Here is a 26,488-nt window from a genome sequence, read left to right on the forward strand (position 1 = left end):
CAAAGCCGCAGGCTAAAGCTAGTCTTCTATAAAATAAAGTAATATATACTTAGTGCTGTTTGTTACAAATAGCCGAGATTATAAGAAAATGGGTACTAAAAGCTTCACATAGAACACAAAGGACACGACTTAGATACAGGCAATAAAAGAGGTCCTAGACGATTTAATTTACGATAATGGGTCTAGGATTTAGTACAACATTAAGAATGTACATGGGAATCCCAAAAAAAGGTATATATCTAAATGTGTGTTTTATAATACTACAGAATTAGACAAAATACTGCGCTTAAGTATTATTTAAAAAAAATCAGGCGTAGAGGAACACCGAGCAAACAGAACACGAGAAAAATCCTCATAAATTTAAAAGTCGAAAATGTCTGCCTTGGGTGAGACTTGAACTCACGGCCTCTGGATCGATACTCCAGCGCTCTGCCAACTGAGCCACCAAGACTTCAACCAAGCCAGCGAAATTTAAGAAGTTTAACACTCTTACGGTAGATGTCGCTACGGGTCCCATTGACCTGGGAGTGGAAAATTTCGCTGGCTTGGTTGAAGTCTTGGTGGCTCAGTTGGCAGAGCGCTGGAGTATCGATCCAGACGCCGTGAGTTCAAGTCTCACCCAAGACAGAAATTTTCCACTTTTAAATTTATTCTAAGCCTAGTGGCATCGATTGCAGACGTTTCTGCTAATCAGAAGTTAAAAATCCTCATATTTTTTACATAATTACATGTAGGTAAGTCACAAATAAAATTATGTACAGAGCACTAAAAACTTCCCCAAACCCTGATATGCCTCCTAATATTTTTAATTACATACGTCCAATAATTGACAAATTAGTAAGCTTGATATTTAATTAAAATTTTGAAAACATAGTGAACCGATTTTCATCTAAACATAACACTCCCGACTAATTCAGCTTTTAAACAAAAAATAAGTAGTTCTCAAGATACTTAGTAATGTGACCGACGGTTAGAGCGGCACCAGGGTTCCTTTTGTAGGTACCTTTTTGGTACGGCACCTAAAAAGAAATCTAAATCGGGTCATTCGTTCAAAAGTTAACGATGCCACAGACAGCTACACACACAGACAGATAGATATACACCTTAAACTTATAACACCCCGTCGTTTTTGCGTCGGAGGTCAGAAACACGCGCCATCGTATATTATACGTAAATGAACCCTTAACTCTCAACGCGAAAACGCCAGATTAACCCAAAAATCACCCAGTTTTCGTCAAGTTTTTTTACGATCCCGATAAAATATAGCATCGTAAACGCTACACGTGTTTATGGGGGGTCAGTCAAGCACGATTTTGCAGGTGTCGATCGTATTTATAGCCGTCCGTTGGCGAGTTGAAACTAAATGAAGAAAGTCACCTGTTAACTCGAATAGGCGTTTGTTTTATTTGTGTTACGCTCTATTCGAACGTCACTCACGCCAGATTAACTTTTGTCTGCTTTAAGGCTTAATTTAGTAACATTGCCGCATTATGAAACTACATCGAATTCAACGACTGATTAAATATTTATATACATTAAATGTAATGCGAGGTTTTGCATGTTTAAATGAGACCTCAACTATTTATAAAAAGGAACACAGGGTTTTTTTTTTTTCAATATAACATACATACATGTAATCACGCCTGTATCCCAAAAAGGGGTAGACAGAGCACATGAACTACTGTTTCAGTGCCACTCTTGGCAAAAAGGGGTTGAAAGAAATCCAAATTGTGACATTGCACTTGCAGTGAAAGGTTGCCAGTCCCTCGCCTACGCCACAATTTAACACATATCCCACAGTTGACTTCTACGATACCCACGAGGAAAAGGGGGTGGTGAAATTCTTAACCCGTCACCACACGGGACGGGGGTTCTAAATATAAATAGATACATATACGAATTTATCGAAGCTGCAATCGAACCTGAAGAACAGTTTTCTAAGACTTGTTGAATTATTGTTGCTTGGCTTGTTGATCTTTTATTGAATTACTAGTATTACTACAGACAAATTCCATTCGACCCGCCGTACCTCTCATCCCCAGTCTCCCCTACGCCCGAGGCTGTGCTATAAAATGTCACTTTACATCACTCGCCGTTCAACTGTTAAATTGTTAGACTATTATTGAACCCCACATTCAAATTCCATTCGACCCGCCGTTCCTCCCGTCCCCAGTCTCCTCTACGCCCGAGGCTGTGCCAACAAACGTCACGTTAAAGTCAACGATGTTCAACTGTTCGTAACGGCTCCAAAAGGCGTTATGCGGGATTTATTCTCTTGAAAATTTTACTGGCCCTGATCTGAGTACAGTCGGACGGGAATAAAAAAATAAGTATTACTTTTATGCCACTTACTTAGTATACTTTTTTATTACTTTTAAATACGACCTCGGTCTCTTTAAACGTAGAGTGAATAGGCTATTACTGAATCGGTGAGCTCCATCTTAGACTCTGTCTTCACTTCCCATCAGTTGTGACTAGGGTCAATCGCCGATCAGTCCATAATAAAAAAAAAAAAAAAATGCTTTATTTTAGGGGGCGCCACAAGCCTTCGGTAATTTTGTCATTATCAGGGCCCGTAACTTTCATGCTGATGACATCTATTTGACGTCATGTTGCATAAAGGATGATTCAAATAGTTTTAGTGTAATAATTAATCATTAATCCTGGTCCTTGAAAATTTCAAGCCTTGATACCGTGACCGAATGGACGAGTGGTTCAGGTACCTACCTTTGGCTAGAACGAAGGACGCTGATTCGAATCCAGGTTTGGACAGTATTGTTTTCTTTGTAGGTATATGACATTTATGACGGTTTGTGTAATTGTAATCTGAACTTGAGGTTAAAAACTAAACAGTGGTTTTGTTAGATGGTCTAAGAATAAAAAATTTAATACAGTAACTAAAACAGCAAACTCGCAATAGTCGGGAGTACCATAGACGTTATAAGCTGTCAGGCCAATTTTTTTGTACTTTTTTTCGCTATTTTTAACACACACAGAACAGTTATTTGCAACTACATAAAGTAATCACAGTTAACAAATAGCTAGTAATTAGTAATGAAAAATACAAGTATTTTTATTGTGGTGGATAATATGATCTCCGTTCAAGACCTAAATGTAAATATTTATAATCTTATAAGTCTTACATTCACAACATATTTTGGTATAAAGCTGTCACCGTACCCAATCTGTTTAAAAAAAATCTATTATCAACTGGGCCATTTTTTTTTTTCAAAGTTGTCCACCCACTTTTTTTGTAACATGGGTATTTTTTACGCGATTAATACTCAGAATCGCGAAGTCTTTCGATCCTGATAGGAAAAAAATGTCCCAAGATTTCCGTACATTTTTACGAACCTTCCATTCCGTTACCGCCATACAAAATGTATGAAAAAATGGTAACGGAATGGGAGAAAAACCTTGGGATACTTTTTTCTCCTATTAGAATTGAAAGAGCTCGCGATTCCGAGTGCAAATCACAAACACACAAAAAAAAAAGTGGAGTGGACATTTTTGAAAAAAAAATGGCCCAACTAGGTAAAATATTAACAAAACACAATCCATATTCTTTGAAGGAAAACCAAAATTCAACTAACTTATTGTGCCTGACTGTACGGTCGTGAGGCTATTGAGGCAGTACGATAACGTCCGACCACTTAACCGGTATTTACGATGCAAACCGGGAATTAATAAAATACTGATAATCGACACGTATTCGATGACGGTAGTTTCAAAACTGACCTACATTGGTCACTGGTGCACTTTATTCGACATGCTTAAACTGCAACTTGACTGCGCAGTCCGGCAATGAAGGGAATTTTATATTTTAATTATAAATGAAATATTTTTATTTTTTTTTCATTATTGTATTATATTCTTATTTTTATTATTGTACTCCTCCTTTCACCCGCGACTTCGCTCGCATTGGAAAGAGACAAAAAGTACCCTATGTCACTCTCCATTCCTTCAACTATCTCCACCTAAAAAATCAATTCAATTCGTCGCTCTGTTTTGCTGTGAAAAACGGACAAACAAACAGACACACACACTTTCCCATTTATAATATTAGTAAGTATAGTAAGTATGGATCAGGGATGTAACGGAAGTGCTTTTAACGGAAGCGGAAGCAGAAGTTTAGAATTTAGTTTAACGGAAGCAGAAGCGGAACCGGAACCAGAAGCGAAGCTTATAGATGTTAAAAATGAAAAGAAAAATACCACATAGGTATTACATAAACCAAAAATAACTAAATAACCTAGAACTTTTAGGTTTATGAACCGTTTATGAACTAAGAATTGGCTTGGAATATTACTAATACAATCCAAAAATTAAAATCACCTTAGTTGTTTACTCACTAAAAATCACATAAGAATAATTAACCTTTTTTATGCCGTAAAAGGTTTTAGAATCGGAAAGAAAAGTTACCCGTTAGGTATAATACAATCCAAAACTAACCAGTTAAAGTTATATGTGTAATTGTTAGCACACAATTAAATTTTTTAATTAAATGAAGAGATTCTAAAAGAAGTAGGTAAATTGTATTTAATAAACAAAAGCTTGGCAGCTTTATCTTCCTGCAGTCTGCTTCTAAATAAGGGGAAGCCCTGCACCACTGAATAGTTGTTCACTTGCTACAGAACTAGGTGGACAGGACAAAATATTGGCGCGAAAATCGAATGAAGCGATTGATATTTAGTATCGCAACTCGCAACACGTGGCAGCGGAGAGATGAGCGAATGACAGTTATAAACCTGTTGGTCTTTGATGTACGCCGCTCATGTCCCACCGTCGCGCTAGGTTTCGACAACCGCTATAACTTCCGTTTGAAAAATAACAGAACCGGAACCGAAGCGGATGTGTAAAACAAAACGGAAGTTCCGCAGAAACGGAAGCAGAAGCAGAGCTCCGTTACATCCCTGGTATGGATTATACCTGTTCGTTTATTGTTTTGTTTACGATTCAATGTTTTTTGAAATTTATAAATTAGTAGGAAAAAAACAGAAATTCAAACATAAAATTTGACTACTTCTACTAGATACCGCATTTAAAGTACCGAAAATTATCTTTAAACAAAATCATTCTTGTAATTTTATAAAACACAATGCTTTAAATAAATAAATATTACTAATATTACGGCAAGCTTTCCAACGTACGCATACGGCCTCAGTAGCATGAAGTGTAAACAATCACCATAAACTTGATTTCGTGTCTCAGTCACAACATGTCACAAAAAACTGTCACAACGAGAGCATTTTATCACCAACCCAGGTCATGACCTCGTTAAAAAGCCTATCAAAAAGCCATCAGCCAAGAATTTGAAGCTGTAATTAAGCCAGGGTACTGATAACGTTATCTTCAAGGGCTGACCTTGGGTGTGATTCCTATCGCTTAGCAAGGTAACCTATCGATGTTTCGAAAATCTTTTGTCCGATTATCACTTGTCCGAAAACGGTTGACAGAATTTTTATAATCCAAATACATTGTTTACCATACTTTCCATATGTCGCTAGTTTGCTATCCCACATTATCGTTTTCCCGAAATTCAATATCCAGAAGAACGGTTGCCAACTTTATCATTTGACAACTGATTTGTTAACCACCTTTTTATAAATCCCATGCTACGTAACATCGAAATGTCATTTTCCCTAATACCATTTTATAGAAACTCAATAACCAGAAGAACGGTTGCCAATCTTATCATTTGACAACCGTTTCGTTAACCACCTTTTCATAAATCCGATGCTAACGCGACATCGAAATGTCATGTTCCCTAATATCATTGTAAAAAAAATACAAAAAAATTGGATAGGTTACGTCACGGAAACAAACATTTGCTAGAAAAGTGGGTTAGGTTAGGTTAGAACTGCGGCCATACAGAAACAAACTTGTGCTAGAAAAGTGGGTTAGGTTAGGTTAGAACTGCGACCATACAGAAACAAAGTTGTGCTAGAAAAGTGGGTTAGGTTAGGTTAGAACTGCGACCATACAGAAACAAACTTGTGCTAGAAAAGTGGGTTAGGTTAGAACTGCGACCATACAGAAACAAACTTGTGCTAGAAAAGTGGGTTAGGTTAGAACTGCGACCATACAGAAACAAACTTGTGCTAGAAAAGTGGGTTAGGTTAGGTTAGAACTGCGACCATACAGAACAAACTTGTGCTAGAAAAGTTGGTTAGGTTAGGTTAGAACTGCGATCATACAGAAACAAACCTTTGCCATAAACCCTTATGGCAAGGATTCTTAAGTCAAGTAAGAACTGCGACCGTGAGGGTCGGCAACAAACTCTTGTTAGAAAATTAAGGATTTACTGAACTTTTGATATAGCGGCTTAATAATATTTCGAATTATTAAACTATACTCCATACAAAATAGCTGTCAAATGATACTTAGGAATTTTAACAAGTGTTAATTCGAATTTCGAAGTTTTGATATAGCGGCTAAATAATATTTCGGATTAAAAACTTTACGCGACAAAAAGTAGTTGTCAAATGATTCTTAGGCATTTTAATAAGTGTTGATTCGAATCATAAGCGAAACCAAATTACAGCGAAATAAGAATGGGGAAAATAATAATAGGGGAAAAGTACTTTCGGGCAAACAAAACTTAGGGCAATTAATAAAATGGGAAGCGTTTTCGGGCTACTAATATTCGACATTACAATTTTCGACTTTTTGATAGGTAACCCTTAGCAAGCATGAACGTGTAGGTGGATATTTTGAACAGTCTAGGATGGTCAAGCATTACTTACTTTAAATAGTGTCTTTTCGCTTTTAGTATTATTAGAATCACTTTTGTAGTTTTTGTCCTAAATTGCTCGTAAAGGTTTTATTTATTTGTAGTTTAACGTACCTAGTCACTAGTATTACGATAAACTGAAATAAATATAACACATAAAATAAAAATTTCCAAGGCCTCCCAGTGTACAAAGCTGTACACTTGGATGCCTTGGTATTTTGTTTGTGATATAAATTAAAAATTTCTTGGAGCGTAAGCGACGTTAGTAATGAAACTAATGAAACACGTTAGAGTACCGCACACCTATTTTTTTTAATTATTCGGATTACTTAAATAAATATGAAATAGCCAGAAAGAGCACAAAAATATAAGAAGACATAGAAATCAGAGCTAGGAATATCAAATATAAAAAAGTCATGGGCGATTTCGCAGAAAAATCAACTTTGTCAGGCTCTCCTGTAAAGTCGTATAGTTTGGCGGTTCACGTTCATACTTTTACCTCATTTAAATTGGTTGCCCCAAAGAGAACGCTATGGCTACGCTAAAATAGCAGCCCTTGACACAGTAAGAACCATTTAAGTAGGTTATGTTAATTTGTCGAGCTTTGACAATTGTCTCCTAATGAGTGTACTTTTACTATCTTGTTTAAATTATTCTCTGCGTTTATGGCACCGACGGAATACTTGTCTACGAATTCTGTTTTCTATGTATTTTTAGGGTTGCGTAGTCAACTAGGAACCCTTATAGTTTCGCCATGTCTGTCTGTCCGTCCGTCCGTCCGTCCGCGGATAATCTCAGTAACCGTTAGCACTAGAAAGCTGAAATTTGGTATCAATATGTATATCAATTACGCCGACAAAGTGCAAAAATAAAAAATGGAAAAAAATGTTTTATTAGGGTACCCCCCCTAAATGCAAAGTGGGGGCTGATATTTTTTTCGTTCCAACCCCAACGTCTGATATATTGTTAGATAGGTATTTAAAAATGAATATGGGTTTACTAAGACCGTTTTTTGATAATATTAATATTTTCTGAAATAATCGCTCGCAAAAAGTGCGTCCCCCCCCCCTCTAACTTTTGAACCATTATGTTTAAAAAATATGAAAAAAATTACAAATGTAGAACTTTATAAAGACTTTATAGGAAAATTGATTTGAACTTGATAGGTTCAGTAGTTTTTGAGAAAAATACGGAATACTACGGAACCCTACACTGAGCGTGGCCCGACACGCTCTTGGCCGGTTTTTTGTTTACTAGGAGACATTTTTATTTGAGAACACAACACACCTTAGCCGGAATATATCATAAATATCTTTGAGCTACTTTTTAACGCGTATGACATTTTAAATAGTGGTCGTGTTTAGTTTTATGATATTTATCTCGAGTCTAGCAATGGAATATTATCAGATCAATAATTTACGTACCGACACATAAATTATATGACTATGTCAGAACTACCATCTTACCATGAATAAAACACTAATATATTTGCTAACATTTGCGTAAATTTCTTATTAATCTATGGAATGTATTTTCGGCAATAAATAATTTCATTTCATTTCATTTCATTTATTATCTCACTCGTTCGCCAGTCCGAGAAAAATGCATTGCAAGAATAAATCCATACAAGTAAATTTGTCTTTGCCAAGATTGTAGTAAGTAAATCTACTTAACTTTATTTATTAAACATGCATAAAGTGGCATTATATCCGTTCACTGAACTCAAACATATCAAGATATAATCTTATAAAAACAAAAGTTAACGACACGACGTAATGAGCAAGGCAAAGATGTCCGTTTCATGTTTTTCACATTCAATAACCAGCTATTTTGTTTGGAATGCACCGCTTATTACAATCATTTTACACCACGAATCACTTACTTTCACTAGATAGAACGTTATCAACAGAGATCGGTCAGTTGGACGTCATTTGTAAGGTCAGGTGGGGTAAGGGAAACATACTTCATTTTTTATATTTTACATCGAGCTCTAATCACTTTATTTAATGTCGTATATTCATCTTGACCGACACAAAGTATGCTTCTTTAAGTCTGCTTTCTAGGGCGAAATTAATTTTTAAACTAGCTTTATTGCATGTAGCTGGAAATTGATAAAATGTTTAGGCTGGTCCTGCCGTTTCCCTTTCCCGGGTTTTGGGGTAAGGGAAACACTTCTCTAAAATGTCAAAGTATTGGTGCTAGTGTGGATTATACCGGCAATGTAAACAAAAAAAAACATCATCAATCAAATGGAGACTTTGGTTCTTTGACATATAGTTTAAAATAGAAAATATTTACATAAATTGAAATTCGGGGTAAGGGGGACATATGGGCTTGAGACAGGGGTGGTTAACTAAAAATTATAATTGTTTTTAAAGATTTTTTTACAAGTTTTTTTCGAAAATTCAAATTTCAGTATTGCAAATTTAAAAACGACTATTAATTATTAGTAATTAATCGTATTTAAAATACTGAAGCTTGGATCAATACAAAATTTCTGTACTTATAGAATATGTGTCTCTGAAAATGTTCATGACCCCTGAAATCGGGAAAAGGAAACATATGTTCCACTTACCCCGGCTATGGTAGTTCCCGTTACCCCGGTATGTCATTTGTAGGTTGTGTTATGAATCACGTTGAATTTTCATATTTACAGCATAGTTTTCTCAAATTCAAATACCAGACATGAACATTAAACATATATAGGACTATTTACAGATATCAAAAGTCTTCGGACATGACTTTTTGCTACCCAAATCACTACACAAAATAATACTCGTCCAACTCGTGGTCTTGTAGCACGACAACAGATTTTTTGTTTTTGTCAAGGACGCACACTCCTTAGAGCTAGCGCTATTTTTGTTTTTGTTTTGGAACTAAATCCTAGGTTGTACCTTACCGACCACCAAATGACCCAGCTACAGTCTATGAATTCAGAGTTACCAATCAGTGTTTCCCTTCCCCCATAGTCCCCCTTACCCCACCTGACCTTATAACGTTTTCGGAATAATGAACCTATGTTGTTAGAAATGCTGATAGTCCGATCACTCGTTATCAATAATATCAATAAGCTATTACCAATTTAACATGCTCGCAAGATTATGTTAGTGTATATTTTACGTTTCATGCGCGCTGCAAAAATGATATCGCCTCCTGACAGCAATATGAGGAAGTATAACATTTTTCCTATCCACTTTTTTCTTTTTTCTACTCCCGTACTGTTATTCGTGAGTTACAAGGTCGTGCATAGAACTTTAAAACCCTACATAAAAGATGTCAGGACAAGTCTATCTAGTCTATACCCTGAAAACATTTAGTATAGTGGTTGATAAGCACCTGGCACCTTAAGGTGTCATCGCAAAGTGACAATAAACACTGATAAGGTTTTTCAATCTGACCGCCATTATTATGTTTTGTTATAAATACGGTTTACGGTTTGTTTAGTTATTTATGTTATTTTATTTATCAAGACTTGTACCTAATATTTATGTAATTACTATTTATATATTGCTATATACAATTGTTGATTGTTAACAAAATCATTAATAAAAAATAACAGTGATAATATACGTGTTTCATTACTTACAGCACCACCACCAAGTATCAAAGTATTAGAAACGCTGTATTTTCGCACCTATAGCGGTGTGGTCTATCGCTTCACATTTCCAAAATAATCTATCTCAAATTTGCTGCTGTACAGATTTGAACCTTAAAATTATCAGGATACAGTTGCTTCTTGTTGTCTTAGCGCGTGCAAATACAGAAGCTCCCGCTCAACACAAAAGGAACAATACCTTTGTTTAGAAACGTTCGTTTCAAAAAATTCATACTATAGTAGTAGCACGATATAGCTGTTACAGTTCAGTAAATACATTGCTACCAACTTAACAAACCAATTCGCAGAGTCGAGACACAGTTCAGTAAATACATTGCTACCAACTTAACAAACCAATTCGCAGAGTAGAGACTCCTTCGTTTTCTGCTGCGTTTATTGGCGACGCGTCGAATCGCATTCAAATGTATGAGAACTCGATTCAACTCGGCTCGATTCGTCTTAGTGGCTAGGCTTCAAAGAACCATACCATAGACAGTTTTATTTTCATGTTTACACTCAAACTGCATATTCAAAATGGTAGGCGGTCCACCTAGATAACTAAGATGACTGAAAGTAGGTATTTGTTGAATTTATAATTTTCTTTCAAAATAAGTGCTTGGTCGTAGAAAAAGTATTGTATGCAACGGTGTTTAACTGAGTCAAAAAATGCTCGTGGCGTCTTTATTAACAATTTTCGGCTTCGCCTCAAATTGTTACCCACGCCACTCACCTTTTTTGACCTCTTTTAACCACCAGTTGCATAAAATACTATAATATGTGACGTCTATTTCAGTACCTATAAAAATTTTGAAGCTAATATTTCTATTAGTTTTGTAAGCATACTAATGCTTACAAAACTAATACTAATAGAAATGTGTTGTGTGATCCCAAAAACTTGCTAAGTTGCTACTAATATTTTCCAGTTCCCATCAGATGAATTTTAATTATCATTGCCATATATTATAACAAAAAGCTATTAAGTACTATTGTAACTTTTGGTCTTCAAGAGGACAGTTTACATTGTGTAAAGAATACAAAGTTCGAATTTTGAACATACAAATAATAGGCAAATAGTAGTAGTAATAGTTGTATTTGTTTTATAATTATTAATTTGTTTTATAATCTTTTAAAAAAAAAAAAAAAATCATCACATTTATTACTGTCTTGCCAATGACAGCGACTCTAAAAGACTGAAAAATGCGAAGTCTACAAGAGGTGGTCAATAATTTACGCCAACACGTTTCTACGTGATCCAATCTTCCAGGTTTAGATTATCAAATATTAAAATTGTACACGAGAAACCGTGGACAGTGGGTCAAACGGACCTCGCGATAGAAATGTGCATTTGATCGCACTTTGCTTTTTCTAAAGAATCTGTATCTATTGCAGCATTTAAAGCGTCCATGTTCGGACATAGGCCTCCTCTGCATACCACGCCTAAGAATGTCAGGAAATTTGGAATCCGGTGATTTATTTAGAATAACGAGTAGTATAAGAACTTCTTCTGTCTCAGAGTCTCACTGCATGAAGTATAGTTATAAGAAGAATAGTTATAAGTTATAACTTCCCCGTTAAACTTTGGTTTGGCGCAATTGTAGTAGTAAGCATCTTTGTATTGTTATTATAAATTAAAAAATATATATAAATTATATAATGAACAATTACCTCTACAAAGATGTAGTGTATGATAGTTTTCAATTTTATCTTTTCGGAAACACTCTTACCTATTTAATTTTGTCATGCTACTTCGGTCAACGTCAGTATTTCTTATATTGAGACTGCAATAGCAAGAAACGTTTCTGTGATTTGCGATTTATACACTACATCTGTCCCAATATTTCTCCATAGTTTCAAAACAATGAATATTTAGGTACTTTCACGAGTAACCTAGGACACGTGAGTATGTTTACTTCATTGACAGTGTGAAAGTCCCATACCTTTCGTTTACGACTCATTTTACACTTCCTGGTTACGTAGCCAAATTCACACACGCTTACGATAATATCGTTATCATATCTAGCTATCTCTGTCGCTCCTTCGTATTGGTGCAACAGGGTCAGACTGCATTTCGATCGGCGTCTAGCGTCAATGATTGTCATTGTGGCTAAACCTCCTGGTTACATAACACGATTCATGAATACTTAAAATAAAGCTTTTGGGGTAAATTACACACTTCGTCACTACTTTGAAAACATCTCGTATCTCACGCTGCTCCTCAAAGTTAAAACGCAGTAAGTCTATATGCAGTCTATACATACTTACTACAATCTTTTTTCATTGACAGACGAAGATACAAGTTTTTTAAAGCTGTGACGACTTTCAGATCTTGACTGACTGAGAACTTTTAGTACCGCCAGTCATGTATTCAAATTTATTCATAACATTTGAATACGTTTATTTCTCAGGAGAAATACAATTCACTTGCGTGAGAAACTTATTAAAACTAAATAAGTGAGCGCCTAAACAAAAACATTCAATTTACATTTTGTTAAATTATTTAATCGCGTTGTGTGCATCTGTGCATGCATTTATTCATATAAATTAAACGAGAGGTAAGAAATATGCAACTTGGAATGTGCCTAAAACATCGACATTAGAATAGAAGTTGCCAGAAACTGCTCGAATAACACACATTTTTAATAAACTACACGGAACGCCCATAAGCTTCATAATCGTTTGGCCTTTGGTTAGCTAGGTTAGCTAGGCATGTTTAGCTAGGTACTCCACTTGTATGATGATTATTTGTATTATTGGAAGTTAAACCAATAAACCACTGGTTCCTACTTGGCGTCTTATTCCGCCCCCCTACAATAATTAATTAAAATCAAAATCCAGGTGTTTGGCCTGTAGGTCACCTTAACTAGTTGCAATAAGGTGAAAAAATGTACACATATTTATGAATTCGACTGTACCCACTTAGATTTGAAAAGACGAATCCTTACCATACAACACAAAATACTCTTTATTGTACATTGCGCAAAACAATACAGTGAACACAGCAATTGAAGAAGACATATGTAAACAAGGCGAGGCGGTTTTTATACAAAAGAAATCAAATGAGTTAATAAACACATCAATTCGGGTTGTTTACATTGTCATATTTGTCATACGTCTACCCGAACGCTTGGTTATAAATAGTACAATAAAATGGTAGCATTTATATGACCTCCTTAACAATGCCGTCCTGCGGGCGTAGCACACTAGTTGGATAAACTTTATCGCATCGATGCGTCCCTATCGCACTTAAAATAGTGCGAAAAGGACATCCTGACGTTATATCGTTTATCACGCGACCATGCTTGCCTACCTGAAGTCGGCAGTATTGGACGTCTCCGGGGATGCTTGCGAGATTTGATTGAAGATTAATGATGAATTGCGTGGCCTCGAAGTAAGAGTAAACTGATATTTTTAATTTACCTATATAGTTCGAAAACTAGTAGCTATGCGAGTTTTAGGATAAAACTTTTAGCATTGCTGAATTTAATTAGTGTTCTAAATTGTAGATATGTAATCTCAGAAGTCCGCAAGATACATAACTAAAACCACAAGTGTATATAAGCATTTATGGTACAAATAAAGATATATCAATTTATGCCCGCATGCTTAAAATAACTTAGGAGATAAAGTGAAAAAGAAAAAATAATTAGTAATTATTACATGTATATTATATAGACATGACAAACACAAAATTTCTAAAGGCATAATAGAGGGAAAAATCAAAACAGAGGGGCAGAGGAAAAAGGAAAACAACATGGATGGATAACTTTAGGAGCTGGACGGGAATAGACGCTGCCGCGCTGGGCAGAAAAACTGCAAATAAAGAGGTGTTCCGGACTGTGGTAGCCGACATCCGAAGAGGATATGGCACCTGAAGAAGAATTTATGCCATAATAGTATTTTTTCTTGATAATGAATGGCTAGAAAAATACCACTAGCAACAGTATATTCCAACATTTACATGTAGGAAACAGGAGGTATCTGGAAAAAATATGCAGTTCAGCAACGGACTAAGTAGCCGAAATGACAATCGCTGACGGTAGATGCCGATAGAAACTCAGTCTGGCTCTGTCGCGCCAATAAGGAAAAGAGATAGAACGATATACTACGATAACGATATTATCATACGCGTTTATGCATTTGGTTACATACCCAGGACTTCTGAAAAGGCGCACCAGAATTACAACTCGCAACAACAGTTCTCTGATAAATACATTATCTTACTATTCTTTGCCTTTCAGTGTTGTACTTTACCTTTCAGTGCTATACTTGAGTTTTTATTTTTAAGGTAACAATCATAATCCTCCCAAATACAAGAGTTGTATAATATGTATTTATTTTTGATCTTCTATCAAAGCGACAAGCATCTTTCATCTACAAACACTGCGCTGTCTAAATCCCCATACAATGGAATTCTTGGAGCGAGTTCTAATTAGGTCTTAGGAGGGCTTTAATGTACAGCACTCGACATGTGGGAGCGAATGTTTGATGTAGACCCAAGTCAAGAGAGAAGGTCAAATTTTATTCAATTTGTATTTGAATATGAACGTAAAATTTTAAAGAAAGTAATCATACCATATTATGATTAATCAGCACCCTCCTTGCGTTAGCTTGGCATACTTAGTATCAAAATGACTCATGGTTTGCAACTATTAATCCCAAGATTTGGCGTAGTTTTACGAAAGCGACTGCCATCTGATCTAGATCCTTAAGGGTAATGATTTAATTTCCGATGTTTTCCTTCACCGAAAAGCATACCTATGCCAAATATTGAATGAAACTTTGCAGAAATTTGCTTATGTCTAATTGTCCATGGGCGGCCATGACTGCTTCCCATCAGGTCCTCTGCTCGTTTTCTGCCTATATCATTAAAAAGGCCTATGGTTTGATAGTGTCACAGTGTTGTAAAATAGGCCACTGACCTTTGTGTGAAAATTAATCCAAATTCAACAATAGACTTCCCCACGCTCGTTTCGTAGCCTCACAACACAAGCTCATAACGACAGCACAGTTTTATTGAAGCCAGCCCTTTCGGGAACCAACAAATAAATATCCCCGCTTTAATACCACATTCCGAGAATTTTATTACAAGCCCTTTTGTAATAAGATCCAGTGAGATTGACAAACACACGGGTTTATTGATTACAACGTCCCGTCACTGTTAAACGGCCACATCTCAAAATAATAAAATAAAATAAAGAAATGTTTATTGCCACAACTTTACTGTATCAACAATTTACATGCGAAAAAATAATATCCTTTTACAAAGAGAAAAACTGCCTATTTCGTAAAAAAAAAAACAAGTTACTCGTATATTTGGGCTTGGTTTGTTCCTCAAAACATACTTCTTCAATTTAGGGCCAGTTGCATCAACCACATTTGACAGACACATCACCGTCACGCAGCAGACGACTGTGGAACTTTCCATACAATACAATTTTACGAACACTTTCCTATATAATAATGAAGACACAACCTGAACAAGTTTCTCAAAAGTTTGTGCAATACGGATTAAAGAAAGGAGTTAGCGATTTTTGTGATGATGTGGCCATATGCATCTCCCGAAAAGAGTTTAAACGAGACTTTTTTCCGAATTAAGGACGTAATTGGAATGATTATGAACCCGAATTTGCAATAAATTAAAAATGAAAAATTTCGAGATGTGGCGGTTCAGCAGGCACGGGACGTCAAGAGAAAATAACGAGAGTGAAAGTAGCTCAGTATTTAAATTGAAAGATAAAGCGCCCGCTGTGTTTTTATTACGGAGTTTTAGTAAAAGTGTGTGTTGCTTAACAAGGTGTAATCTTTGTTCGTAATGAATTTCAACGCGACGGATAATTTTGGTGGGCGATGAACTTTTTCTTAAATGGGTGTAGTAAAGGCCCGATTTGAAATAGGATTGGCATTTTTTGTCATTTGTGTATTAAATTACATTTATATCAGTGTCTGTAATGGTTCCGCTTTTATTTTCTTGTTATCAGTCGGCATTTTTAGTATTTGGGACACCCAATTAGCGTAAGTTTTTAACAAAAATTAACTCACTGTCAGTTTTGTGGCGATAATTAGCATGAAAGCATGAAATTTCAATAAAAATATTGTTTTTATGTTAATTACATAAACTTTAAGCGATAATCTACATTCAGAATGTGAAAAAGTTAATTTTTAGATAGATTAAATGCTTAATTGTAGTCACAAAACTGACATCGAGTTAATTTTTGTTAACAACTTTCGCTAATTGGGGGGTCAAAACTCTGAAAATACTCCAATATCATAATTTCCATCACTTTCTAATACGTACGTTGTAACGTTGCACGTACATGTTTTAATTATAAGCTTTAATTTTATTATTTTACAATTTTAATTATACAAATTTTAACCAAATAACTTATTTATAAATTAATTTTAATTATAGTTGCATGAATTATTTTAATCAATTATTATATTTATTTTAATCAACTAACTATTTATTTTTACAAATTTAACAATCAATTTTATATTTACATTAATTATCTTATTCTACTTTTCTATTTTAAAGTACGACTAAGAATATAATAAAATAATTATGTTTTAAAAAACCTCTGTAATAGACATCGCAAGGTTAATCCGACCGTCCATGCGCTATTCGTATCAACTGTACTACGACCGGTCTGACGGTGACGTCACGGAATATTCTAGAAGGCGCGAGCGCAGCCCCGCCGCCGCGCTGAGCCGATCAGTCCGCGCCAGCTATCAAACGATACGCACGTACCGTCGCGCACACGGGCCAGCCCGTGTCGTCTCGCGCGCTGTACAAATTATAATTTTAATTATTTTCTGGTGGGCGCGGACACCTGCAAATTTATTTAGTTTAAATATATTCGGCGACGTAATCGCGAAATAACGAGCTCCCGCACCCACGTACTGGTAAGTGCAAAGTGTTGAACGTTATTTTAAAAAATAGTACATAGTGTAATTTTAATCCTAATGTGAGCTCACTTGTAATTATCTTTTGTTAACTGTGTTAGATCCTTAATTTAAATTACTCATTCCCATTTTATGCTAAACGCTTTTAGAGAGAATGACTTTGCAATTTCCTTTGTTCTGTTAGTGCTAAGTAATGTAATGGCGGGTACGAATAAGTATGTGTGCGTACCTCCTTCTTAATTTAGTCACTTTCTTTGTTCTTTCTTCCTTACTTCTGTGCTTTTCCTTGCTGTGCTTGTAACTCCGCTCTGATTTGTGAACACAAACACGCTATCTGCTTATGCACTTATGCTGCTGGTGCACCGGCTTATTCTTGGTCCCACCTTCATCATCATCATCATCGTCACAGGGTGTTCACCTATCAGAGCGAGCAAGAACAAGGTCTCATCACTAAGACTATGCGTGGAAATTTACAGGGTGCGCCGTTATTTTTAAAAAAGAAGACCGTTCGGCCGACGTGTCACACCGTCACCAGCATCCACACACACAACATCCAGACGGCTGGGTTGGAGCCTGAGTCGTTCGCCCGCCGTCGCCCCTGCTCCTCTTCAGCGCTGGCCCCCACACCTGCTGCGGACCACCATCGTAACCACCAGCCAGGGCAGTACCGCTCCGCGGTGGCAAATTTTAGACCCGGGCCTTGACCACCCACGACCCTATTCCAAATTTTAGTTTTAATTTAATAAATTATTTTTGTTAACGTACTGGTAGAATTTTATTTATGCCCTACCAGTCCTAGACGTTACATTGGCGCCCAACGTGGGGCCTTGACCACCCACGACCCTATTCCAAATTTTAGTTTTAATTTAATAAATTATTTTTGTTAACGTACTGGTAGAATTTTATTTATGCCCTACCAGTCCTAGACGTTACAACGTGTGTTAAAAGGAATCCATTTCGTTTTCACCCTTTATTTTGAGAAAAATAGATTTAGAGTAACTACCTATATACGATAAAGTTTGCTCTGTACGATGGTAATAAAATGCAGGTTAATTATTTTGTAACCCCTACAGGAATAAACTATTTGTATAAAGTGCTATTTTAAAGGTATTTGTGACGTTATCTGGGTAAAGGGACCTTACTGTCGATGACGCTTAGCGCTTACGTACCGCGGCCACAGAATATATAATAGTACAAGTACAGAAGGCCCACTGCTTTGATGTTCACGAAATGCCGCCTTTTTAAATGCCTACAAAATTCTAACAAAGAAACGAGCCGCACGTGCGCAGCGTCGGATGATAGGGTTGCCTATGGAATGCGAATTAATTCTCAGATAAAATGTTATGCTATATATTCAAGTCTTGGGTACTTTCTAGGTATATAATACAGTATTTATATATTTTTGTTTAAGCCTTCAGCATCACAAGCCTTATTGAACTTTTCCGTGGGACTTCATCAGTAAGATCTGTGTAAGATTGTCCTATTTTAGTCATGATGTCTTAACTATGCATTATTAGCCATTCCACACGTGGACATCGCATATGAACCTTAAAAAAACTCGCGACGTAAAGTAACAATAGAAAGTGCGAACGTGCGTTCCGTGAGAACGCGCGCCACCCCTGATTAGGCCGCGAACTCGCGGCCGCCAGCATGTACTTGTAGCGCGGCGATACAATCGCGGAGTGAGCCGCCCCTGCCGCGGCGTCCTATTTGTACACGAACATCGCTCATAACGCCGTAAGCGCCATCGACAATAAGGTCCCTTTACACAGATAATGTCACATTTAAGCACCCAAATTTAGTTAATTTAAACTAATAGCGAAGACATTATAGAGGTAATTATTTCCTTTCAATCATGTTTTCAAAAATTGAATTTTCTACAAAGTAAATGTTGATTATTTATTTTTTTGTTAACACTTTCGCTACCAAGAACCCGACTGTCGGGCACACCGCTCGTAGAAGCGTAGCCGATTACATGGGTTTCCCCGTATGTAGCGAAAATGTCGTAGCGCCGCGTAGAGCCCGGTTTCGAAAGTGTTAATGCCCCAAAAACCGTTTTCAAATTGACTTGAAATTTATACAATTACTGAAGTATTTCAAAGATCACGGATCCAATTTCCAATAACAAATAACCACTCAGACCCTTGCGGTACAAGCCCGAATTATTCAAGTGCCGGGAACCGAACCCACGTCCAGCCAATTAGCCCGGCAGATTATTTTTAATAGCCCTCGGGTTTCCAATTAAGTTGAGCCCCGAGCTATTCCAATAGGTTACTGAGAGCGGGCACCGGGAAAAATGCTCAGGCGATATGATATGATTTCACTTCGAATACGAGTATGGGCAGATCTCAATTACCTACTTTATTACATAATTATCTTAAAAGCCCCTAGTGTGAATTAAATAAATAAATATTGGGTGACACCTTACACAGATCAACTTAGCCAGAAACTAAGCAAATCTTGTACTATGGGTGCTAAGCAACGATACTTAAATACTTAGATAAATACATACTTATATACAAAGAAAACATCCTTGAATCCGGAACAAATATCTGTGCTCATCACACAAATAAATGCCCTTTCCGGGATTCGAACCTAGGACCGCAGCTTAGCAGGCAGGGTCACTACCGACTGAGCCAGACCGGTCGTCAATTTTATTTAAAAATGTTACGTTTAAAGAATTACTTTACATAAGCAGAAACGTCCCGCATGGCGCGCTTTTAAATCCCATACAAAATTAGGCCATCACATTTCTGAAGAGATTAATTAGGTTGTCACATTTCTGAAGAGATTAATTAGGTTGTCACATTTCTGAAGAGATTAATTAGGTTGTCACATTTCTGAACAGTGAGCTACTCGGTATAAGTGGACCAGTATGACCTTCATACCTTGAAGAAGAGATACACCTACAAACCTGGATTTCATCCTGTGGGGTCTTTCAGCACAGTGACATTGACAATTGACACTGACAATTTTATGCCTATTTCTGGGTTGTTAAGTAACATTGTTACTCAGCGTCAATATTTATTTATTGAACAGGCAATTAATGGACGGCGAAGTGTCTCTGTCGGGCGACAATAGGGATTTTTTTAATTATAAACGGGCTTATTCTTGGCCACAGACTAGCCAAAGGCAAAGACGTGGCCTACGATGGAGTGAGAAATAGGGCACTGTGGGTAAATTGTGTCGCTTAACTTCAAACTCGGGTAAATCCATTCTGCTATTTAGGTTGATTATTTTTTAGATTATATATGTATACTAGCTTTTGCCCGCGGCTTCGCTCGCGTTAAATTCGAAAATTGCGGAATGCTCCATTCCATATAAACTCACAACCCCCACGTTAGGAAAGTGGGGGTTAGAAAGAGACCCAACGTACCCTATGTCACTCTCCATCTCTTCAACTATCTCCACTTAAAAAATCACGTCAATACGTCGCTCCATTTTGCCGTGAAAGACGGACAAACAAACAGACACACACACTTTCCCATTTATAATATTATACTAACTAACTAACTAATAACTAATTCATCTCTTCTCTCTCTTCTTCCATCCCTGTTCCCGTTATTTGGGGTCGGGCCTCCTCACATATTTGCGCCAAGAGATTCTATCTTGGGTTGTCGATTCCGGCAATTGGGCTTTCTTGAGGTCTCCTTTTATCTTAGACCACCAGGTCGATGGTTTGAGGCCGTTGCCTCTGTTTTGTTCCGGCAGGTTTAGCGCGATTTGAACGACGTGCTCGTTGTTGCGTCTTTTAACATGTCCGTACCATCTCAAGCGGGTTTCGGTGAACTAACTAATAACTAATTATGGATTATAAATTTAAATAGATATCACACACGAAAGAAAAAACGACAGGGCCCACTTCAGGGCTTCAGGGGTTTCTTTCGTGTATGATATCTATTTAAATTTATAATTTATATATAGTAGTGTGACTACTTGAAAAAAGAACAAATCGAAAAATATTCAATAAAATAATTTGATTTGTTCCCTAGTTGTAATTATGGATTTTTATAAATAATCAATCTAAAAACAGAATAGCCGAGTTTGAAGTTAAGCGACACAATTGTGCAATTTAGTTTACATTTCTAAGTTCGAAATAAAAATCCTAGCTTGTCACGGTAGTACTTTGCAGAGTTCACATCTAGCTGGTTCTGCATTGCTTTAACATTACACTCGCTTGGAATACACCTTGTTCATTGAATATTCTGATAAGTGCAGATTCTTATCGACAGGCTTAACAACAGGTAACTGAGCGCTTTTATGGTAAAAGAAGATGTATGGGCTCCACTTCCATACTTACATACTTGTTAACATAAAGATAATGATATAGTTTAATAAAACAAGCTTGTTTTATATGATACAGTGAGGTACACCGGTTTCGTGGCAGTAATAGAGGATTTACCTCCTGTAATCCTAAACGGGGTAGGCAGTGTAAATAAAACTGTAACTTTCAGTGTCACTCTTGGCTAATTAAGGGTTAAATGATAACAAACATTGTGATTCAATTGACAGGTTGCCAGCGCATGGTCCATACCACAATTAAACCCATATCCCAAAGTCGACTTCTACGACACCCACGGGATGAATGGAGGTGGTGAAATTCTAAACCCGTCACCACACTGGGAGGATTTAGTATTTTTTTTAATAAATAATATAATTTATTTATTACAAAAACATAGGTATAGTCATCGCCTCAGCGGTCTTATTATAGGAGTCCTTATGTTCCGACTCTTTTGCCGTTATTATGAAAAGTTTGCCTTATTTATTTACTTTGACAATACATTCTCTTTCACAGAGCTAGCTAAACTAATTAATTACTTAAATCTGTACCAGTCTAAGTTTAAAATTATTAATATAACATGGCTTATCTAATAACGAAATTGAGAAGTTACAACTCATCTGAGAAAATTTTAGCAAAATTTCATGATCCAGTCGAAAAACGTTACATGCCACTGAAAAGAGAAAAGACTTGTGACATTATTCCTTCCAAAGTAGTAGAAAATGAAGTTGAAATCTGTAGACGGAGAAAATCCTGCCGGTCTAGCTGAAGTGACAATCATTGACGCTACGTGGCGCTAGAAACGCAGTCTGGCTCTGTTGCCTACTACAGAAACGATAGGGATAGCTAGAATGTTTAAGAAGCGTAAGCGATTGTAACGTGGTCTAGATACTCTGAAGAAAAGACGAAATTAATGGAAGCTTGCAGTGCTGCAATGAGCTCAGATGGAAATAGGTTTGCTTTATGATTTGACATTGCGCGATGCTGCAAGTTATTACAGAATGTGATGTGATTTGAGAAAATGAAAAATAGTGCTTGGAAATTTTATAAGTACATAAATAACGAAGTCTTCTTTTATACGGTACTTTGTTGTTAGGAGTAAATTTTCTCACGAAGATAAAAGCATTCCAGAATTTTATTAGCATGTTTTGAACTTTTTGTTAACTCCTGACTATAACTATTCTGATTAGCCTAGCGGAAAGACTCCTCAACTTAGTCGGAAATAAGTTTAAATTAAAGTTAAGGATTTTGAATCATCTTACGATATGACTGTGACAAATGATATGAAAAGTCGCGTCTCTTTTTTCATAAAAAAAAAACATATTTCGATTTCTACCAAAGTTAGTCAACTTTATATTTTGTGAAGGAATAAATAAACTCTAAACTAGCAAAAGAAGGCTAAGTGGTACTAAACAATGTTATGATAATGAAGTTATTTAGTTTCACAGTAAAACCCAATGAACTTGTGCGCCCAAGGCACTTAATGTTTCATTACAAGTTTACATCTTAACTTATTACTAACTTTGAGTTTTAGCCGAACGATATTAACGCTTTACTGAAAATATCGTTTGATAATCAGGAGGTGTATTCTGAATATACTACGTTTAATATTTTGCAAATTGGATCTGTTTAATTTAAGAATATAATCTCTCAGTGTAAAATATATGTATCTTCAAACATGAATCTCACTTTCAACTGGCTAATTTATTTCGAACGTTTTTATTATTCCAATCTACTACAAATTCATAAGCTTTGAATAAGAATATGCTTTGAGCTTTATGATTATTGAGGTCCCAAGGGCATTAGGGTATAATAGACAAAGGCTGCCTCGAAGGCAATAAGTTAATTTAAATTTGTAAATCTTTACAAAGGTTCATTATCTGCTACTGAAAATCTTCAAATAGTTAAAGATAATTTGATTACCTTTCTAGGATTCTCAATTTTTGCGTATTCATATTGAAAAATACAGTGATGTATGAGAAGAGAAACTACATCTGCTTGAACTGTGTCAAAGATTGGCAAGAAACTGCACAAGATCAGGGTCGAAGCAGGTATTTAGGGTTTTCTCAAAGGTCGGCAGCGCATGTGACACCCTGATGTTGCTTATGTCCATGGGCGGCGATGACTGCTTCCCATCAGGCGGCTAGTCTGCTCGTTTGCTGCCTATTTCATTAAAAAAACCGGCCAAGAGCGTGTCGGGCCACGTATCGTATCGGGCCAGTTTTCCGTATTTTTCTCAAAAACTACTGAACCTATCAAGTTTAAAACAATTTTCCTAGAAAGTCTTTATAAAGTTCTACATTTGTGATTTTTTTCATATTTTTTAAACATATGTTTCAAAAGTTAGAGGGGGGGGGACGCACTTTTTTTTCCTTTAGGAGCGATTATTTCCGAAAATATTAATATTATCAAAAAACGATCTTAGCAAACCCTTATTCATTTTTAAATACCTATCCAACGATATATCACACGTTGGGGTTAGAATGAAAAAAAATATCAGCCCCCACTTTATATGTAGGGGAGGTACCCTAATAAAACATTTTTTTCCATTTTTTATTTTTGCACTTTGTTGGCGTGATTGATATACATATTGGTACCAAATTTCAGCTTTCTAGTGCTAACGGTTACTAAGATTATCCGCGGACGGACGGACGGACGGACGGACGGACGGACGGACGGACGGACGGACGGACGGACGGACGGACGGACGGACGGACGGACGGACGGACGGACAGACAGACATGGCGAAACTATAAGGGTTCCTAGTTGACTACGGAACCCTAAAAAACGAGCAGTCGTGTTGGTTACCAAGACACAGTAGTCTTTTCAAATCCGGGATGAGAGACACTACAACTTTTTTTTTATATGAATAGGTAGACGTTTGACCACGATCACACCTATAAAGAGTCATCTAACTATTTCCATATACCCATACCCACAAAAAAATCTATTGGCATCTTCTATCAACGATTGTAATCTTGATTCGGCCTTTTCATCACACATTCAAAATTCTTTAAAGTTCGCCTGAGCAACGCACATAAAACACCAACTCATTATCCAATTGGGCGATTGTCATTTTTGCGCAACGAACGTTCCACATATTTAGCAAAATCTTAAAACGAGAGAAATCCCGTGCTCGTCCATCGGAAAAACTCGTTATTTATAGTCTCGGACGCATTGCGTGCGTTACTGGCATCTCCCAACATAATTACCCACCAACTGAGCAAGTGAAAATATACTTTCATTCTATACCGACTGGAACATCTGAAGGATTTCGACACCCACAGACTGCAGCAACGTCATTATTGTTATCACATTAATAGCCTCTTCTTGGAAGAATATTCATGTCTGTGATAGGCTATAAGTACTGTCCAATGAAGCTGAATTTTTCCTTCAATTAATAAAACAAAAAGAGTCTGTGACACGAGCTGTTTCGACCTTGTGCAATCTAGTACCAGTGAAGATACAAATCCGTTTCAACAGCATCGCTTCTAAAGCTGCAAAAGTTCATGAACATTTTTATTTATTTATTTATTCTATATTAAAAATCTTACATTTGTTCATACACCAGAGTGCCATGAAACCCTATCAGGTTTGTGTTGAATCAGAATCATCATAATAATCATCATCATCATCGGCCTTCAAGTTTCTAACAGACTATTCAAGCAGTGTCAGGTAGGGCAACAACGTTTTTCGTGGCTGTGTAAGCCAATACGGGAGCGGCAAACACGACCACAACTCTGGCAGGTGTAGTGTACCCATGGCGAAACATAATCAACATAAGTACAAATACAAGTATTGCGTGAACATATTAATGGCATAAAAATTTTTTAACTACCATGTTCACGAATTACGCATTCATAGGTACCTCAAACAGCTCGAATGTGACATACTGAAAAAGTAAGATTAAATCTTCAAAAAAACTCATACAAGCCATTTTTTAGGTATCGCATGTCGTATTATTTATTATTAGAACTATGAGAAAAAAAAGACTTGTTCACTTGGTCCACGCAATAATAATCCAATTTCGAAAATCATCATCATCATTCGCCTGCCGTTTTCCCATTATTAGGGGTCGGCGCAACAGATCATCTTCCATTCCTCTCTATGAGCCGTCATTTCCATACTAATACCTTTCACTGTAATATCATTGTTCACACATTTCATCCATCTTTTCTTAGGCCTTGCACTACCATTGTATCCATTCGCCTTCATATTTACCACTCGTTTTATAACATTGCTTTCATCCCTCCGCATTATATGCCCATACCATGCTAATCTACTTCCTCTCACCTTCTCTGTCACTGGCGCTACTCTCAGGCTTCCTCTTACATACTCATTCCGAATCCATTTTCGAAAATACTGTGTAAAATTTGTAGACAAACAAAATACGCTCATAAGAACATGGAAAATAGACAGCCTCTAGACAGACGAATATAATTCAACGTTTTACGTCTAATCTATTTACCTGCGTATGTATTCAACGCACCAATACCCCCTCATTCAGAGATCAAGCTGCTAATGTCCGACCATTAGAGCACCGCAAAATTACTCGTTGAAACTTACTTTCATTACATCGCATTATTAATTTAAACACCAGCAACTATAAAAGCGGAACACCTGTATGCACAATGACTCCAAATGACAGTGGATGGTTAATTTTCCCGGTAATGTTAGGTTCGGTGACTAGTTTTCCCTTCGATCGCAGGTGATTCGACTTTCAGACTCCTTCAACTATCCTAATATGTGAAACGAACGAATGGATAGTTCGACACCTCAGAACCCGCCTGCTTGGGTATCTGGGTGCGAAAGGCCACTTAAGCGTCTCCGCTACGGTGGCTGTGTGGGGTGCGGTGATGGGTCATCCTTGTCGTGGATGGCGCGAGTGGGGTGGGTGCCAGGCGCAGACCTACCACTGCCGGTCTTGTTCCAGTCCTATGATCCCGAGCTCGGTGATACCGTTTGAGCGGGGCCGGGCTCG

General features: G+C 36.8%; 1 protein-coding gene and 1 long non-coding RNA gene across 4 annotated transcripts in view; one reads left to right on the plus strand and one right to left on the minus strand.

Annotated features, from left to right (window-relative positions):
• LOC125229548 (serine proteinase stubble-like) overlaps window positions 1-26,488 on the minus strand; it is a 303,951-nt gene that overhangs the window by 140,977 nt on the left and 136,486 nt on the right. The window lies entirely within an intron of this gene.
• LOC125229549 lies at window positions 16,998-17,932 on the plus strand. Its single transcript, XR_007177416.1, has 2 exons — window positions 16,998-17,228; window positions 17,705-17,932. It is a non-coding gene; the product is annotated as an uncharacterized LOC125229549 (long non-coding RNA).

The sequence above is a fragment of the Leguminivora glycinivorella genome, chromosome 9 (assembly GCF_023078275.1).
Source record: "Leguminivora glycinivorella isolate SPB_JAAS2020 chromosome 9, LegGlyc_1.1, whole genome shotgun sequence".
NCBI lineage: Eukaryota > Metazoa > Arthropoda > Insecta > Lepidoptera > Tortricidae > Leguminivora > Leguminivora glycinivorella.